The 16,212-nt window shown below is 51.8% G+C and overlaps 1 long non-coding RNA gene across 1 annotated transcript; it reads right to left on the bottom strand.

Annotated features, from left to right (window-relative positions):
• Positions 1-3,540: 3,540 nt before the first annotated feature.
• On the bottom strand, positions 3,541-15,229 carry LOC311434827. The gene is made up of 8 exons (XR_014691753.1): positions 14,982-15,229; positions 12,455-12,559; positions 10,942-11,155; positions 10,022-10,166; positions 9,297-9,392; positions 7,097-7,168; positions 5,616-5,720; positions 3,541-5,033 (listed from the first exon to the last, which is right to left on the bottom strand). It is a non-coding gene; the product is annotated as an uncharacterized lncRNA (long non-coding RNA).
• Between the last annotated feature and the right edge of the window lie 983 nt (positions 15,230-16,212).

Here is a 16,212-nt window from a genome sequence, read left to right as displayed (position 1 = left end):
ATATGGCACAGCATGGCATGGTATGGCACAGGACAGCATGCTATGGCACAGCACAACATGATACGGCACGCTATTGCACATCACGGCACAGTATGTGTAACAGTATGTTACACCATGACATGGTGTAACACAGCATGACATGGTATGGCAAGGTTTGGCACAGCACGGTGTGGCACAACACAGCATGGTATGACATAGCACAGCACAGTATGGCACAGCACGGTATGCTATTGCAAACCATGGCATGGTATGGCACAGCATAGCACGGTATGGTACAGCTCAGCATGGTATAGCACAGCACGGCATAGTACGGTACAGTATGGCACAACATGGCATAGCACTGCACGGCACGAAATGGCACACAGTTGCACAGCACGGCACGGTATGACACAGCACGGAACATCATGGCATGGTAAGGCAAAGCATGGAACAGAACGGCATGGTATGGCAAAACAGTACAGCACGGCGTGGTATTGATCTTATCAGTGTTTACAAATGTCTTAAGTGTGGGAGACAAAGGGATTTGGCCAACCTCTTTTCAGTGGTTTGTGGGGACAGGACAAGGGGCAATGGCCACAAAATGGAGCACAGGAAGTTCTGCACCAACATGTGAAATAACTTCACGGTGCGGGTGATGGAACAGACTGCCCAGGGAGGTTGTGGAGTTTCTGGAGATATTCAAGGCCTGTCTGGATGCCTACCTGGGCAACCTGCTCTAAGGAACCTGCTTTGGCAGGGGAGGTTGACCCGATGATCTCTGGAGGTCCCTTCCAACCCCTACAATTCTGTGATTCTGTATGGCACAGCATGGCACAGTATGGCACAACACGGCACAGCACAGTGCAATTTGTTCTCTCACTGCACAGCCAAACATCTGTGCTCATATTGTAATTCTTGGGTGCTTAACTTGTGAGCTGCCTGCTCAGTTAGGTACTGGGCCAAACAATTTTAGCAGCACTGCAGTGACATAGTGTGTGCTATGAACATAGCCCTGTAAATCATTACTGATTTAACTCCAGGACTGGGCAGACATACGGCTCTGATATACAACTTCCCAGCATTGATCCTAGCCAACCCCTGACACACCATGAGAGGTGCTACCAAATGGACAGAAATTTTCAAGCAAAGTGCTGCTGTCACTCTCAAGCTTTTTTTCTGGCACCACTGAGGCAGCATTAAGAGAAGGGGCCAACTGGTGCAGTAACACCTGTGTCTGCACAGGTGGCACTATGTGGCTGGCAGCATGTGACCAGCAGAAGCACTGCCTCAAGGACGCCCACAAGGACCTCTCTCCCAGAACCTATGGGAGCACAGGCAGGGCAACACCAGCATCATCAAAAATGATGGGCCAGTGATGGCCTGGAAAGCGGCTATCACCTTCCCCACTCCTGTCCAAACAGGTAATAGAAAGCCCTGAAAAAAATGTAAGATTAGTTTCAAACATAGTGCCACTTAAAAAATGCAGTAGATTTTTCTGCAGCCATCTTCAGGTGTCCCTGCCCTTTGAGTGCACCTACTTCAGTTTTTCCACCACAAGCAGTGGTGCTAGCAATTTTTCTCCCCCTTTAAACCAGGGCAGAGATCACACAAGAATGTAATTGCATGAATCCAGTAAATGAGGTTCTAAAAATAGATGTGTATTCTGGGGTTCCAAATAAAACCCAATAAAAGGGATCGATAAGCCCCAAGTATGATTTTATGTCCTTCTGGAACATGAAACTGATCTAAATCCAGCTAGGGTGTCAGGGCAGGCATTTTGTGGACACAGACAGACTGTTACAAAGAACAATTGTAGGCATTAAGAAAATGCAGTCGCTCCCTTTGGCCAGAACCATCCCTCTTCCAGCACAATGAGGTGCTGGGTTCCAGTTACCGACAGACACAAAACCCGCCAGAGCCAAGGCAGTGATAAATGGCATCAAGGCTCTGAGCTGCAGGCCAGTTACATGGCCCCTGGGGCACCAGTACCAAACCATCCTTGCCAGTGGGAATGGGAAAGAGCTCCCCAGAGATGCGCTCCCCAGAGACCAGAAGAAAAAAAGGTCTGATTGTCTTTCCAGAACAAAGGACGGATATTTTCTGGGTAAACTAGTCTTCTTCAAAACAAAATACATGTATTTTTTGCTTGGAACGGGCTCTCCACACAAAATTTCCATGGGCTAAATTGGAGTTTTCACGTTGGGGCAGCCCAATAGTCAGGATGGTGTGAAGCACTGCAAACCGAGGCAAGTGGAAAACAAGGCTAAGCCATGGCAGAATAATCTTTTTGTACATCCACTGGGATTCTCTGCTCTCCAACGCAAGCATAAACACACTTCACATAATGCTATTCTCAGTCAGAAGATTATCTGTGAACTCGCGCAGGCATAAAGAGGAGGTCTGCTCCACAATGAGACACCTTGAACAAACAACACACTGAACCCTCACCTCCGCCGGCACAGCGCGCCGAGGGCTCCAGAGCCACAGGTCAGTAGCAGGCTTCCACTGCCACAGGCACTGCTTAAACACAAAAGTCATAACTCTGGCACATAATTACTAAGCCAACCAGCAGAAAAGCCTTTATACCAGTAAGCATGAAGACAAGCTGCAGCAGCACAAGGCAGGCTGGTACCAGTGTAATAAGAGTTATGTTATTATGGCCATTTCAGTCCAAAATAAAGTGCTCATCAAATCAAATTTGTTATAGCACTACAAAAACAACATCCAGATCATATACCTGTTTATAGAGGGCAGGAATTAAATGGAAGTGTGCTGCCTTCACCATGCAGAAAGCTGTTGAGATGCTAGAATTAAACCCAAACAATCTTCCAGACAGTAAAACAGTATCTTCAGTTATTAAGGAAGAATATGTCTTTATAAAGGATATATTGTACGACAGGGCACTGAAGACAGCAGAGACCCAAAGCTGCTGGCAGGGGATCCATACCATCTTCATGGCCACGTACAGCTACTCAAAGAGCAGTTGCACATGAATAGTGTCACCCTGAGGCAGGGGAGGTTCAGGCTGGACATCAGGAAGAGGTTCTTCATTGAGAAGGTGGTCGCACACTGAAACAGGCTCCTGAGGGAAGTAGTTGCTGCACCAAGCCTGTTGGAGTTTAAGAAGTGTGCACTTAGTTTAAGACTGTGCACTTAGTCACATGGTCTAAAATTTTGGGTAGACCTGTGCGGTGCCAGGAGTTGGACTCGATGATCCTTATGGGTCCCTTCCAACTGGGGATATTCTATGTACGGGGGGTGGAGGGTGGGGTGTTAAACACACAGCAATTAATAGATTGATAAACAGAAAGATTGCTAAATAGATGAGCAAAGATCATCTTCCACACAACTGGGAAAGGAGAGTGTCCTGACAGCATGTCACCCATCCTCTTCCTCCCAGCCACAGTCTGTGTCAGAGCCCCCACACCATGCCCCCCTCCTTGCAGCAGCAGGGACTTACAGGAATGTGTCAAAGCCCATTTCAGAGTAATATGGCTGGAGAGCCACATTCAGATCGGCGTGCTGTAATGTGTCTGACAACATTATATTCTGATCCAGCTCTTCACGTAACCTTCAATTTATTTCTAAGCCCCTGTGTTTATTTAACCGAATCTGCCTTCCGTCGTGTGGAGCAGTAGCACTCAACCTTTAAACAGCCCAAGAGCCACTTCAGCATCGAACAGATGCGGAGAGCTCCCGAGTCAGAGGCACAAAGGAGCTGGGCGCATTGTGCAGCGGGCACCATGCTGCACCCGGCTGGGTCGCATCCAGCAGCAGGGGCTGCGGCGGGGTGGCTGCACACAGCGCTGCGGCTGGGAGTGGGCAGTTCAAGGCCAGCTTCTCATGCCAGCCAAGCCAAACTGCCAGCAGGGGCTGCAGGTGGGGAAAGTCAGCACCTTTCCCATCCACTGGCATTTTGAGCAGGGTTGGACAGGCCACACGTGACTTCTGCAGCTGGTGGGTTTGGGGTCTTGGCACAGAGACTTAGTGCAGCCATGGAGAGCCAGCCCACTGCGTTTTGATGCCGCGTCCATCCAATGGAGTAGGAGGTCACCACATGTCCAAGCACTCATGCCATCACCACATCCTCATGGTGCCTTTGTCTCAGTGCAGGTCCCATTTCCCCTCACCACCTGACCCTCACCAGCCTCCAGAGAAACCCAAGTCCCACCGGACTGGTCATGGTGAGAGCACCCATGGTGCCAGGCCAGCTCCTGGCACCCACCATGTGTCCATCCCACCATGGCTGTGCCTCCAGAGCCAACAGCAGGACCAGGCCCACATCCTGCACCCAGTTATCTGCAGGGCAGATGGGACAAATCCGCCAGGTTTGGGTCACTTGCTGCCATGTTCCCTGGCAGCACTGAGCCATCAAGCAGCCCACAGGCTCTCCACCAGGTTCATGGGCTGGGGGGCACAAGCAAACTGCAGCGGGCAGCTGTGGCAAACCCACCTGCCCACCTCCACATGCCCGTCACCTGTAGAACAAAACGCCGATGGCTTCCTGTTGCTTTTCCTTTCACTTCACTGGAGTTTTGTGTTGGCTTTGAGTTCACCATGCACCGTTCAGAAACCTCACGCAATTTATAGGAAAAAACCTTGGCTTGCTTTTCTGTTTACTGTTCCCAAGCATAATGAAAATGTTAAAATGCTAAGTCACTTGACATCTGCAACCCCAGTAATGCACTTGCTTTACTTTTTTTGTAGTTACAAGAGTTGGTGAATATATTTAAAGCTCTTCAATTCACTTAAGTCGAGAAAGACATGCTGCATATTCAATGAAATGCCACAGTTGTGACATGTTCCATATCCTCCGCTGTGTTAAGTCTCTTCATTTATTCTTTTACAGACAGTCACAGAATTTATTCTGTTATGAATAAAATTATCTCTGATGTCCTTCAGAAAATAATGTAGGGCTTTTGACTGAATGCTGGAAGTTCAAGGAAAACATTCCAGGTGTCCAGGACATGAAGAACAAGTCATTGAACCTCCTTCATTGAGCTGTCATCTGTTCCTCCTACTTGCACGCTGCACCCCCTGCTCCAGACAGGCTTCTGCTTTGGTGAATAATGATTAATAACACCAAAACCTTTAGTCTGCTGAATGCAAGCCCTATGCACCTAAGTGATGTGACCTGCCTCTTAGCAAAAAAATAATAACCACTGGGTCTGAAACTCTCCTTTGGTGCCACTAAAGCAACTTGCCCCGGGAAGTCAGTGAAACCCCACGGATGGGTAATGGCAAAGAAACCAGCCCTGCTTCTTGCCCTGCTGCTTGCCACAGGTGACTTGCTGCATGATGGCCCAGCATTGGGCTGGCTGGCTCTTTCTGAAGGGCTTAGGATCAGTGAATTTATTCAGTGAATTCATACAGATCGTGTACTGGGGGAAAGAAAACCATGGCACCCCATGAGGCACCCAGCTGGGAGGGGTGGGTGAGAAGCAAGGGCTCCCAGAGCAGAGCTGCAGCCCACCTGCACACCCTGCATCCCACCCATGCCCAGCCCTTTCCCTGTGAGCATCCCAAGCCTGTGCCAGTGCCTGGGGACAGCCGGGGTGAGCATGCCCCAGGACCAGCAGTTACCTCCCATAGCGTGCCCCCGCTGGGACACATGGGATGAAACAGTGCCTACGCACCTCCGAGTGTTTCCCGGCATTTAACAAGACTGACTCCTTCCAAAATTATCGCTGAGCAAAAGTCGATGATGGTATTCATTTGGGCACTGCACACACAGATGCTCCCTGAACGGCAGAATAAAGATGGGGATATGGATTCATTTTTCTGTGCCTCACAAGGTAATTTTTTCCTCTATTGTCAGCATCATTGTTGATCCTGAAATTATAGTGTCTGAGGAGTTATTCAACAGGAGATGTTCGACATGAAAAGAGAGTCTCAGAAAATAACTGCAACAAGAACATTTAAATAAACCCAGAGATTACAGAGACAAAATACAAAAATGACTTGAAGAAGCTCATTTAGCTTCATTCCACTACATTTGAGTGTTATCTGAGAGTGGGAGAAAGAAATCCGAAATTGGCTAGGTACTATGAGAAAACAAAACAAAACAAAACAAAAACAAAAACAAAAAAGGCATCTCTCTACACACATCACAGCCTATTAATTACTCTCAGATTATAATGTGGGTCAGGCATTCAGGATTCAGCTAAATCACTAGTCAAAAGCTTTATCAGCTTGCCTGCATCTCTGCTCCACAGAAGAGCTCGCCTTCTGTGGAGGACTAGAGCAAGATTTCCCTTTTGTGTCTCAGGGTATTTTTTTTCCTTTTTAAGTTAATCTCCTCGTTTTCAAGGCCTGCCTGCTGATTTTTGTGGCACACTTAGCAGTAGGGCACAATTCCTAATTCCTCCCCTCAGCCCCAAACAGCTCTGGTGAAGGGATTTGATCCCGGTACCCAGTGTGGCTGGGCCAGCTCTCAAGGCGAGCCTTGCCTTGCCAGTGCTTGATGAGGATGCTGTGCCTGCTCTCGTGGCTCCCCTCCAAACACAAGTTTTAAAGCACACAATTTTCTGAGGAACCCCTAAATCAGAGTCTCTACTCTGTCCAATTTCTACCCAACAGCAGCCGCTCCTCTCTGGCTCTCCTCTGCACCTTTCTTGAGTCAGGTCTTCCTGCGACTGAAGTGCAGTCTACAGTGGGGGAGGAAATCAGACTGCTGCTATTTGTGTGAATAGTATTTTGTGATAAGTAAATCGTCTAGGTCTACTTCCAATTATTTTTTAAACATCAGGCTTTTATCTTAAAAATAAAACGTTTCTATAAAAATAAAAATAAACGTTTCTCTGCCTTTGAAGAGCAGAACCCTCCTGATATTCATTACTTGACTCAGCTGTTCACTCAGGTCTTTTCCTTTGATGAAAAATTTGGGTTTACAGAGAGTATTTAGCATCCTGATTAGTATATAATGTGACCTACTATTGGAATAAATGGGGTGTATAACGCTATCTCATAAGCAAAAGAGTTGACTTAGTTGTACTGAGAGGAAAAAAAAAAAAAAAAGAAACTTGAGAGTCATTATCTAGCATAACTACTTAAAAACAAACAAACAAAACCCAATGAAACGGGCTTCAGAGAAGAGGAGAAGCACATCACAACTTACCATCTACCTGTGCCCTGCCAGCCAGTGGTTTGTCCTGCTTCCTCCATGGCTTCAAATCCCAGATACTTTAGTCTTAGGGAAAAAAATAAAAAATAGTAAGTCTCTACACCAAGAAGAAGTAATAATCAAAATTTCTTTTAGTTATTTCTGTGGCAACACTCATGAGTAGCAATAACCACGGAAACACCATTAATCTCCATGCATATACAAGCCATAACAGGGCGGCAGCTCAAGGCTGAGCATCTAGCAGCAGCTGAACAAGCTCCCCACACCACTTGACGCCAGCAGCTCACCGTCTGTAATTCCACCCCAAATGTGATCTTGTGAACCGGGTGGCAACAGCCACAGCGTCTCGGGCGACCCAGCCAAGCGTGCATGGAAAACACTAGTGTCTTGTCAGTCATGTTTTCACAGAAAAACAGACTCATTGTAAGGTGGCTTTAGTTCACGAGCTCCCAGGTCTGCTTTATGCCCACAAGGAAACATTTAGGACCACTAGAAAAATATTTATCCATAAAGATCAACACCATCAAATATCTTCCCCAGCATGCACGACCTGCCTATACAGCCCCAGCCCACACCTCCCATCACCATCCTGACTACTGGGACATCCCTGGGGTGGGAGCAGGGAAGATCTGGGATTACACATTAGCCAGGCCAGCCGCACCAAGGTCCCTGGTAATAGGAAGGGTTACAAGACAGCAGTCGGTCATGCTGTTAATGTGTAACGCTCGTGCCACCTTTACCTAGCTTTCTGCTCGCCTGCTTTGTGGTGTCAGCATCTGCCAGAAGCCATGGGGAGTCCAGGCAGGGGCTTCTCAACCTGCTGAAGTTTGTCCTCGCCAGCACCCTCAGAGACCCTTCATGGGCAGGTCCTGGTCTTGTGGCACCTGCTGGTGCTGGTGTAAACCTCGGGGCCCCCCCTTGCCCCTGGTTGCAGACCCTCCTGCCCCCCTCCACGGGCCAGCACCCCATGTATGTGTGTGTGCCTGTTCTGTTTCCCCTGTTCTATTTCTGTCCTATTCCACTCCATGGAGCTTTGCAAGTCCATTGACCGCTGGATTGGGCTGAGATCTCAACCACACAGAGCCCCACCAGCTTTGTTGAAACAGGTGGATGGCCAGGGCTGAGCTACCAAAATCTAGTGGAAATATCTTCTCCTGGTGGCAAGGTCATGGCAGGGACTTGCCACTGTGGCCAGCAGGGCCGGTGCTGACGCTGGTGCTCAGCTTGAAGGTGTGGGACTGCATGGCCTGGCTTTGTTGGGCAGCATCCCCCTGGTGCAAGCTGTGCTGCTTTACCAGGGACACAGCTCAGCCTGCCTTATCACTGGGTTTGCATCTGGTTTCCATGGAAACTAAAGAAAACAGGCAGCAAGCCCCCTCCAAAAACAACTTTGAACAGCCCTTCCAGTATCATCTTTCAGACTGTCACTTTGGATGTGTCACGTTTTTCCTAGGTAAGTCCTTGAAATACATTGCTCTTTTCACCTGCTCTGACCATGGTTTCTGCACTACACCAAGCACAGAGCTCGAGGTAGAAATGCCCATAAGGGTTGGCAGTTGTTGCTTCCACTGTGGCTCTGTATAAGAAAGCCCTGATAATATTGTCATTGGTGATGGCAAGTTCACCTGGAAAGCACACTACGTGATGACAGGCCAAAATCACTCTTGGCAGAGCTTCTATTCCAGCTCCCAGGTCTCCCAGAGCAGCCCCCTCTCCATGCCAGCAGATCCTGTCCCCATCAGTGTACCAGGGATAGTGCTGGGTCCCAGGTTCAGTCCAGGTTGGAGCCAGGAGGCAGCAGCAGCCCCACCAGCATCCTTGCTGATCCTCACTGACAGCAATGCTGCAGCTGTGCTCCCACCTGCTCTGCCGGTGTCTGGGTGCCCAGAGATGGACGCGTGATTGATGGGATGCCCGTGATACACTTCTTATCTGTGGCTTCCCAGTTGGCTCCAATGTCGCTCTCAGGGTTTACAACATCAATGTCACTGTCTTTCCCTGGGTTTCTGTTTGTTTGTTTGTTTAAAAAAAAAAAAAAAAAAAAAAAGCCTGCTTTGGCTCTTTCACACCTATTCATGCACCCCAGTGACTCTGTTTCAGGATTAGTAAAATTGGACAAGCCATTCGGGGCATGACCCGTCTTTCCCAACTGTCCACAGAAAGTGTGTGCAAGTATGGACAGACTGGTACCTACTTGTCCTGGCAGGCCCACTGAGAGCTGGATCCTTCTGAAGCATCTTCCATGGCAATTCTTAGCCAAACATCACAAGTGCAAATGGCATACAAAAACCTGGGTGCACACAGAAAAAAAAATGAGATCAGCTACAGAGAAAAGGAAATGGATGGATGGGCTGTTAAGAGGAGAGAAGAAAACCAGTCCCAGTGGGAAATTGTAAGTACCACTGGAAGATGCCTGCCCCTGCCCTTTCTGGGGGTGATACTGGGGGACCCACCACTCCCTGTGCCCATGGCTGGGGTCTGGAAACAGCTCTGGGCCAAATCCTGTGCAACACTGCAACCTCCCCAACTAGAAAAGTGAAGGATTAGTGCCCTCTTCCAAATCAAATCTGGCTGAAAGGAGCAAATCCCATCTCCTCCTCCATGGGCTTCATCTTCTTCCTCCCCTCTTCCCACCAACATGAACCAGAGCCAAGGAGCCATCCCGGGGAGCAGCCAGATTGCGCTGTGTGTTCAAACCAGTAGTGATGACCTGTGGCCATCTGTTCATCACAGGTGTGTACACGGCACAGGCTGCAGCAGAGGCACCCTCAGACACACCAGTCATGGGCTGTGGTGTGCGTGGGGCTGCCGGGAGGGTGGGCGCCAGCCCTGGCTGATGTTCCACACCACTGGGGTCCACACGTCCACAGCTCCTGTGCTGCAAAGCCCTGCCGGCCACCTCAGGCATTGTTTGCCCACCTGGTGTCCTCCAGACCTCATGGAAGCGGTCCCTGCTCACCACCAAAATGTGATATCTCTGGACACATGGAGCCAAAGAAGCCCCTTAGCCAGCTCTCCTCACCAGGGGAGGATTGCCTGCTGGTCACTCCAAATTCCTTCACATCTGCAAAAAGGAGTGGGTGCATGTAAATGAAAAGCGGAAATACACCCCTGCAGGGAATATATACCCCAGCTATAGTCACCCTATCCAATCAACACTGAGATCCCCAGGTCCAGGGTCCAGCCCTTGACATTTCCCTTTGACCTGCAACATCTGTCCTGGGACCTGGGGACCCAGCCCCAGCAGCCAGCACGGCTCTGGATCAGGACCAGGAGCACAGCCCCATCCTGCACGTCATGCTGGTGCTCTGCCCAACTGCTTCATCCCCCCCCCCCACCTCCCACCCCCGCAGACCTTGCTTCCTGAAGCACCAGGGATTACACACAGGGAACACAGGAAGGGGGTGTTAGCGGGGACATGGTGGCCTGAACTGATTCAAAGTAAGCAGCAGCAGCAGCCACAGGGCCCCTGCCTCTTTGGGACACAACCAGCATATCTGGGCTTGCTGCCCTCACCTCCTTCGAGATGGGCAGGGTATTGTGTTGGGTGCAGGAGGGGAGGGCGAAGGGGATGGACGGGAGCAGCAGCCATCTGCACCCGTTGTCTCCCTGCAGTTACACTGTGTCAGGGAGCCCTTCCCAATGCATCCACACAATTTGACAGCCCAGCCTCCTCCAACAAAGCCATTGTGATTATTGGGGCTGTTCAAGGAAAAGGGAACGCCTTTTTGTTCCTGAAGCAACAATTCCTGGTGACCCTACAGACAAATCAATATTCAAAAAGCCTCCCCACCTGTGAAACACACCACCCAATAAGACCCCAGGCAGATTTTACTCACCAATAAAGACTCAAATCACATGGTTAAGTGCAAAGGACAGCAGTACCCACTGGGAACCCACACCCCAGGAGCTGGGTGCAGCACAGATGACCACAGCACTTGCTGATGCGCGGGGCCAGCTGAGATGTTCAGGACACTGGCTGACAGCAGTTCTGGTGCAGTGCTCTGCCACATGCATCAGGAACCAGAAAGCCTCCAAAAAGGTTTGCTTGTACTAATGAACAAAAATATAAATTTATTAACAAAAATGTAAATGCATGTTTTGAAATACAATCTGAGACACAGCTTGGTTGTCACTATCAGAGGGGACGTCTGCACCTCTGTGGTCCATCACTCCTTGCTTTCCCTCTGGACCACCATCAGCATGGCAGGTCTTGTGCCAGCCAGTATCAGACGGAGGTTGAGACACCTGCTTTTCCCAAGATCTGGCAGCAAAGGGATGGGAAGGGGCAGCATCCCAAAGGCATTAGCCTCCCAAAGGCACAGCTTGCCACTCACATCACTGGCCACCTTTGTGCCCTCCTCACCCTTGCTGCCCTCCCACAGGTCCCAGCTTGCTTCCCTCGAGCCCTCCTTCACCCACCTCAAATCCTGCTGCTGCAGCCTGGTGCTGCTCCCAGGCTCCCCTCCTCCCAGCACCATTCCCGCAGCTTGGGCACAGCACACTTCCACACGGAGCAGCTGGGGGGGGGGGGGGATGTAGCAAGACATGCCCCAGACATCTGGACTGAATTTCTTGTTATAAAGGCTAAAGACTTTCCAGGTATGTGAATACATATCTAACTGTTAGCTTTTTTTTTCTTTTTTCTTTTTAATTTTTCATCAACAGGATAGTTAGTTTTTCCCCAAAGTTCACTCTCTTGGTCAGCAATGTGGGCGCTTTTTCATCCAAGCAAAGCAAGTTTGGCAAAGTTATTAACCGCCCAGAACAAGATCTTTATTGATTACTCTGAGGATCAATCTCCTTATCTGCAGGCTGCTCTGTTAGAGCCGCCTGTGACCAGGGTGTATTTAGCTAAGCGATATCTGACCTGGGCCTTGGAGACTTTCACAGAGGAGTCCAAGGTCTCTCCAGTGTTTTTAAAAATACAGCAGGTGACAGAGAATCTAGGTGAGGTGAGATGGAGAAGTGTCTCTGTCACCTTCCCACCAGCCCTAGGAGCGACCAGTGACGCCCTTGCAAGAGGACTTTGAGCTTGGTGGAGGTGGGGAGCTCTCCTGAGGATGCTGAAAGCATGCCTTGGGTCGTGGTGTTTGCAGGTCCCTGGGTTTCAAATGGAGCAGCAAAATCCTTTGGTACATGGGGCTTGACACCCGAAGAGCTACCCTGGCTTTGGCCTGGGGCTGGCAGAGTGAGGGGTGGCTGGGGTCCCACCTCACAGCAGGACTGGATGCACTTCCCAAGCTGCAGCATGAGAGGGACAAGAGCAGGGCCAGTCTGGGGGGCACAGGTTATAGGGTGGGGTGCCAAGGAATCCTCTCCTTGTTTGTCTGTGTTTGCAGGGGGCTGTACCTTTACGAGGATCCTCTGTCAAACTGGTATTACTCTATTACTCTGTCCACAGCCTCAGGAAAGTCAGATAGCACCACTGGCTCCACTGGCTTTTCTTCACCCATACTATATAACAAAACAAAAAAAAAAAAAAGAAAACAAAACAAAAAAAAAGCACAAATAAATAAAATTTCTGCTAAAAGAAAAAGAAAACCAAAGAGGGGCAGAGGAGGGGGGCTGTAGCTGGAGTTGTCTATGGAAACCCAGCTCTAATCTCTGGCAAACCCCCGCTATCAAAGCTTGGATCAGCATATCTAATGTAAACGAGCTTTCACACATAAATAACGTGCCACATCTGGCTATTTGTTTTTTATAGCGTCTTAGCTACCGAGCGATTTATAGAGGGCGAGCTTGTTAAAGAGCAGCCCGGGCTGCCGGGGAAGTTGCCGGCTGCCCGAGGCGGGGCGGGCTGGGAGGTGCGAAGGAGCGGGGTGGCGGCCGGAGTCGGGCCGGCTTCGGGCAGCGCTGGGAGGGGGCAGAAAGCGGCTCCCGGCGTCTTTGGGAAGGGGGGGCCGGGGGGAGGGCTCTACCCCCCGGGGGAAGAGGGACGGCTCGGCAGCGGGGCCGGGGCCGGCTTAAAAGAGCCATCCAGGAACCGGCGTGTTTGCGCTTATAACCAATTTATTACCGCCGAACATATGGCCAGTATTTCGCCTGGCGTCACACGCCGGGGAGGAAAGCAAACAGAGCGGGCGATGTAAAGCCGGTGAAGGAGCGGCCGCCCGCACACGGCGGGGACAATGCGAGAGGCGTGGGGCCGCCGCGCTCAGCCCCCGCCAGCCTAGAGCCGGCCGCAGGTGAGCGGGGCGGGGGGCTGGGGCGGGGGGTCCCCCGGGGCCGGGGGGTGTAAGGAAGCCTGGGCGGGGGAGCAGCAGGTGGGTTCGTGCCTTTTTTTTTTTTTTTTTTTTCGGGGCGGGGGGCTGGCGGTGGCAGGGCGCTGCGGGAAGGCGAGAGGCGGCGCAGAGCGACTGGGGCGCACCGACGGCAGCGCCTCTCCCCGGGCTCCGACGGCGGGGTCTGCCCTGCCCGTCCCAACCCGTCCCGTCGCGTGTGCCCCCCCTGCGCCTGGCGGTACCAGCGGCGGGACGGGCAGGGCCTTTGCGCCCTCCGTGCGCCGCAGGGCTGGGACGAGCGGCCCCCCCGCCCCGGGGGGGCCGGGGCAGCGCCCCCGGGCCCGGCAAGGCTGCGGCGGGACACTTCTCGGCTGCGACGGCAGAGTCCGCCAGAGGACCGGGAATGGCCCGGCCGGGCCGCACCGCGTCGCCGGGGGCCGGCCGGCTCTGCCCACCGTGCCGCTCCCTCCATCCATCCCCGGCCGTGCCTTTCCTGCCTTTTCCTTGCGGCTCCCCCCGCCTGGAAGCCGGGCAGGATCCCCCTCGCCGCCGTCCCTCTCCCGCAAGGAGCCTTCGCGGCTCCTCCGCGCAGTCCGTGCGCGCCCTCCCCGCGCCCCCCGGTCCGCGTGCGGCAGAGCCGGGGCCGGGCTGGCCCTCGAGCCCTCCATGTTGTGCGTGCGGGTGTAAGAAGTAAATTCAGATAAGAAAGTGCTCTCAGGGCCGCGTTTCATAAAGAGCCATAAATCTCCCGCATTCAAATTACCCTTATCGAAACGAGTTGGATTTTTCTTCGCGAGGAAGAACATTTCTGACAAAGCTTAATCTCATTGGGACACGTTTAATCATTAGAGAGATGTGAACGAATACAGCCGGGGGGCTCGCTGGTGGGGACGAAACATTTGGCCGGGAAATAAAACAGTTATAATAGAGTGGAACGGGAAGGGAGGCCCCGGGCCAGGCTTACAGCTTGGGCCGGAAGGAAAAACTAAATAAGACAAACAAATAGCTGGGCCGGGTGGCTGCGAGGTGCGGGGGCTTCAATCTGCCGGCTTTGTGCTAGCACGCATTGCGCTAACAAACTGCCTCGCGCTGGCATTGCCTCCGACTCTACTGGCAATATTTTCAAAGATCTCATTAAAGTGCATTTATCAAAGCCCTAACATGTGCCCTCCGGCTCCGACATAACCCCATTAGCCCCCAGGGAGGAGGGGGAAAATCCGAATTTCTATTACAACTCACCACCTCGGGAGGTTGGCTGGGGGGTTGACTATATCTAGATCTACAAATTTATGAGTAATATCGGTGAATTTGAAGGATTTCTCCATCTTTGAAGCTTCAGGGGAAAGAGAGAGTAATCGTGAGAATAGGAAAGCTCATTTAGATTCCTATGTCCTGGAGAAGATTTAATTGTCTCCGGGAGAAAGGCAGGCCGGCATGGGGATTTTGGGGGGTAGCGCCGATTTCTCCCGAGCCTCGATAGGGAAGGTTGCTGCCAGCTCCCTTTCTGTATGCGGGGGAATCTTCCCCCTTTTTCTCCTCCCTCGTCCCCCCCCCCCCCTTTTTTTTTTTTTTTTTACGCCCCACCAAAAAACATCATTAACGCCTTTGTTAATACAATTTTTTCAGCCAGGAACAGAGAAGGGAATTTCACCCACCAGAAACTCCGAGCCCATCACGATTAAGTTCCTGAAAGCCACGGAGGATTCAGAGGGCCCCGGTTCCCCGTGATTTCAGGAAATCCGATTTTTTTTTTTTTGTAGCGGTCCGCGGGCAAGGTAACCCGGCTGCGGGCGCCCTGAGCCTCCCCGCGGCCGCTGCTGAGCTCCGGGGCTGGAAGCGGCCGCGATGCCCAGGCGAAGGCAATTTATCGCCGCCTGTGCGGGGCTCGCGTAGGGCAAAGCTAGAAGTGGCAGGGTGGTGGTGGCTGTTTTTATCACCGACAAAAGATGTCTTCTCTTAATGACGCAGCCCTCCTTTCCCCCGTAAAACAAAGGCTGTATTGCTTACCGGGGATGCTCTTCAGGTGAATCTCCTAATAACAATTATCAGGAACTACGCTTCCCTTCCCCTGTTTATTTCAAGTGTAGCTCATTCTAAGAGATAAAATAAACCTGTTCCCCTAACAAAGGCTTTGTGCGGGCTTCGCTTAACGAGCGGCAAGGTGCGGTTCTTTTTATTTGTTTATTTGTGGTCTGGAGTGAAGGAAAACAATAGCTCGCACCTTTGGTCTAATCAGACAATAAACTAATCCACTTGACGGCTGTTATCGGAGATGCGATGTGGCGATGGGTTAGAGGTCAGCGCGAACGAGCTGCACAGGGACGGGAGGAGCAGCGGAAGACTCCTGTCAAGCATCTTCGCGTTCATTTATACACATATTACATGTTATTACATATAGTGTATGTGTATGATATCACTCGCCGGGGAGGGGGACGAAGCGTCGGTGGCTTAAAACAGTGGGAAACGGCTGGTGCTTCGGAGCGAGCAGAGCTCAGGCTCCGCGGAGCAGCTTTTCCCCGCTGGCCGGCGGAGGACAGCAGTTCGCCGCCCCAAAACCGCGGCCCCTGGGCGGGAGGTGTCGGCCAGCCGCAGCCGTCTGCTCTGCGGCCCCACGCGTATCCGCGGAGCTGCGGGGAGCGCCGGCCGCCCCGCGCACGCCGCCGCCTCTCAGGGATCACAGCAGCTGACAGCCGCTCAGAAGGGCTCTTTTCCCCTCTTATCCCCCACCAAGTGTCTCTTCCCCCTCTCTGGGGGGGGGGGGGAAAGAAAGGGAAAGGGAGAGAAGGGGAAGGGAAGGGAAGAGCTTTAACACAGCTAAATTCTGCAGCCGCCGCCCGCCGGGGTGGGGGCTCCCCGCGCCGCTCGGGGGGGGGGGGGGGGGGGCGG

This window comes from Aythya ferina (assembly GCF_964211825.1).
Source record: "Aythya ferina genome assembly, chromosome: 3".
Classification (NCBI taxonomy): domain Eukaryota; kingdom Metazoa; phylum Chordata; class Aves; order Anseriformes; family Anatidae; genus Aythya; species Aythya ferina.
Note: the sequence above shows the minus strand (reverse complement) of the source record. Positions and strands in the feature narration are given on the sequence as shown.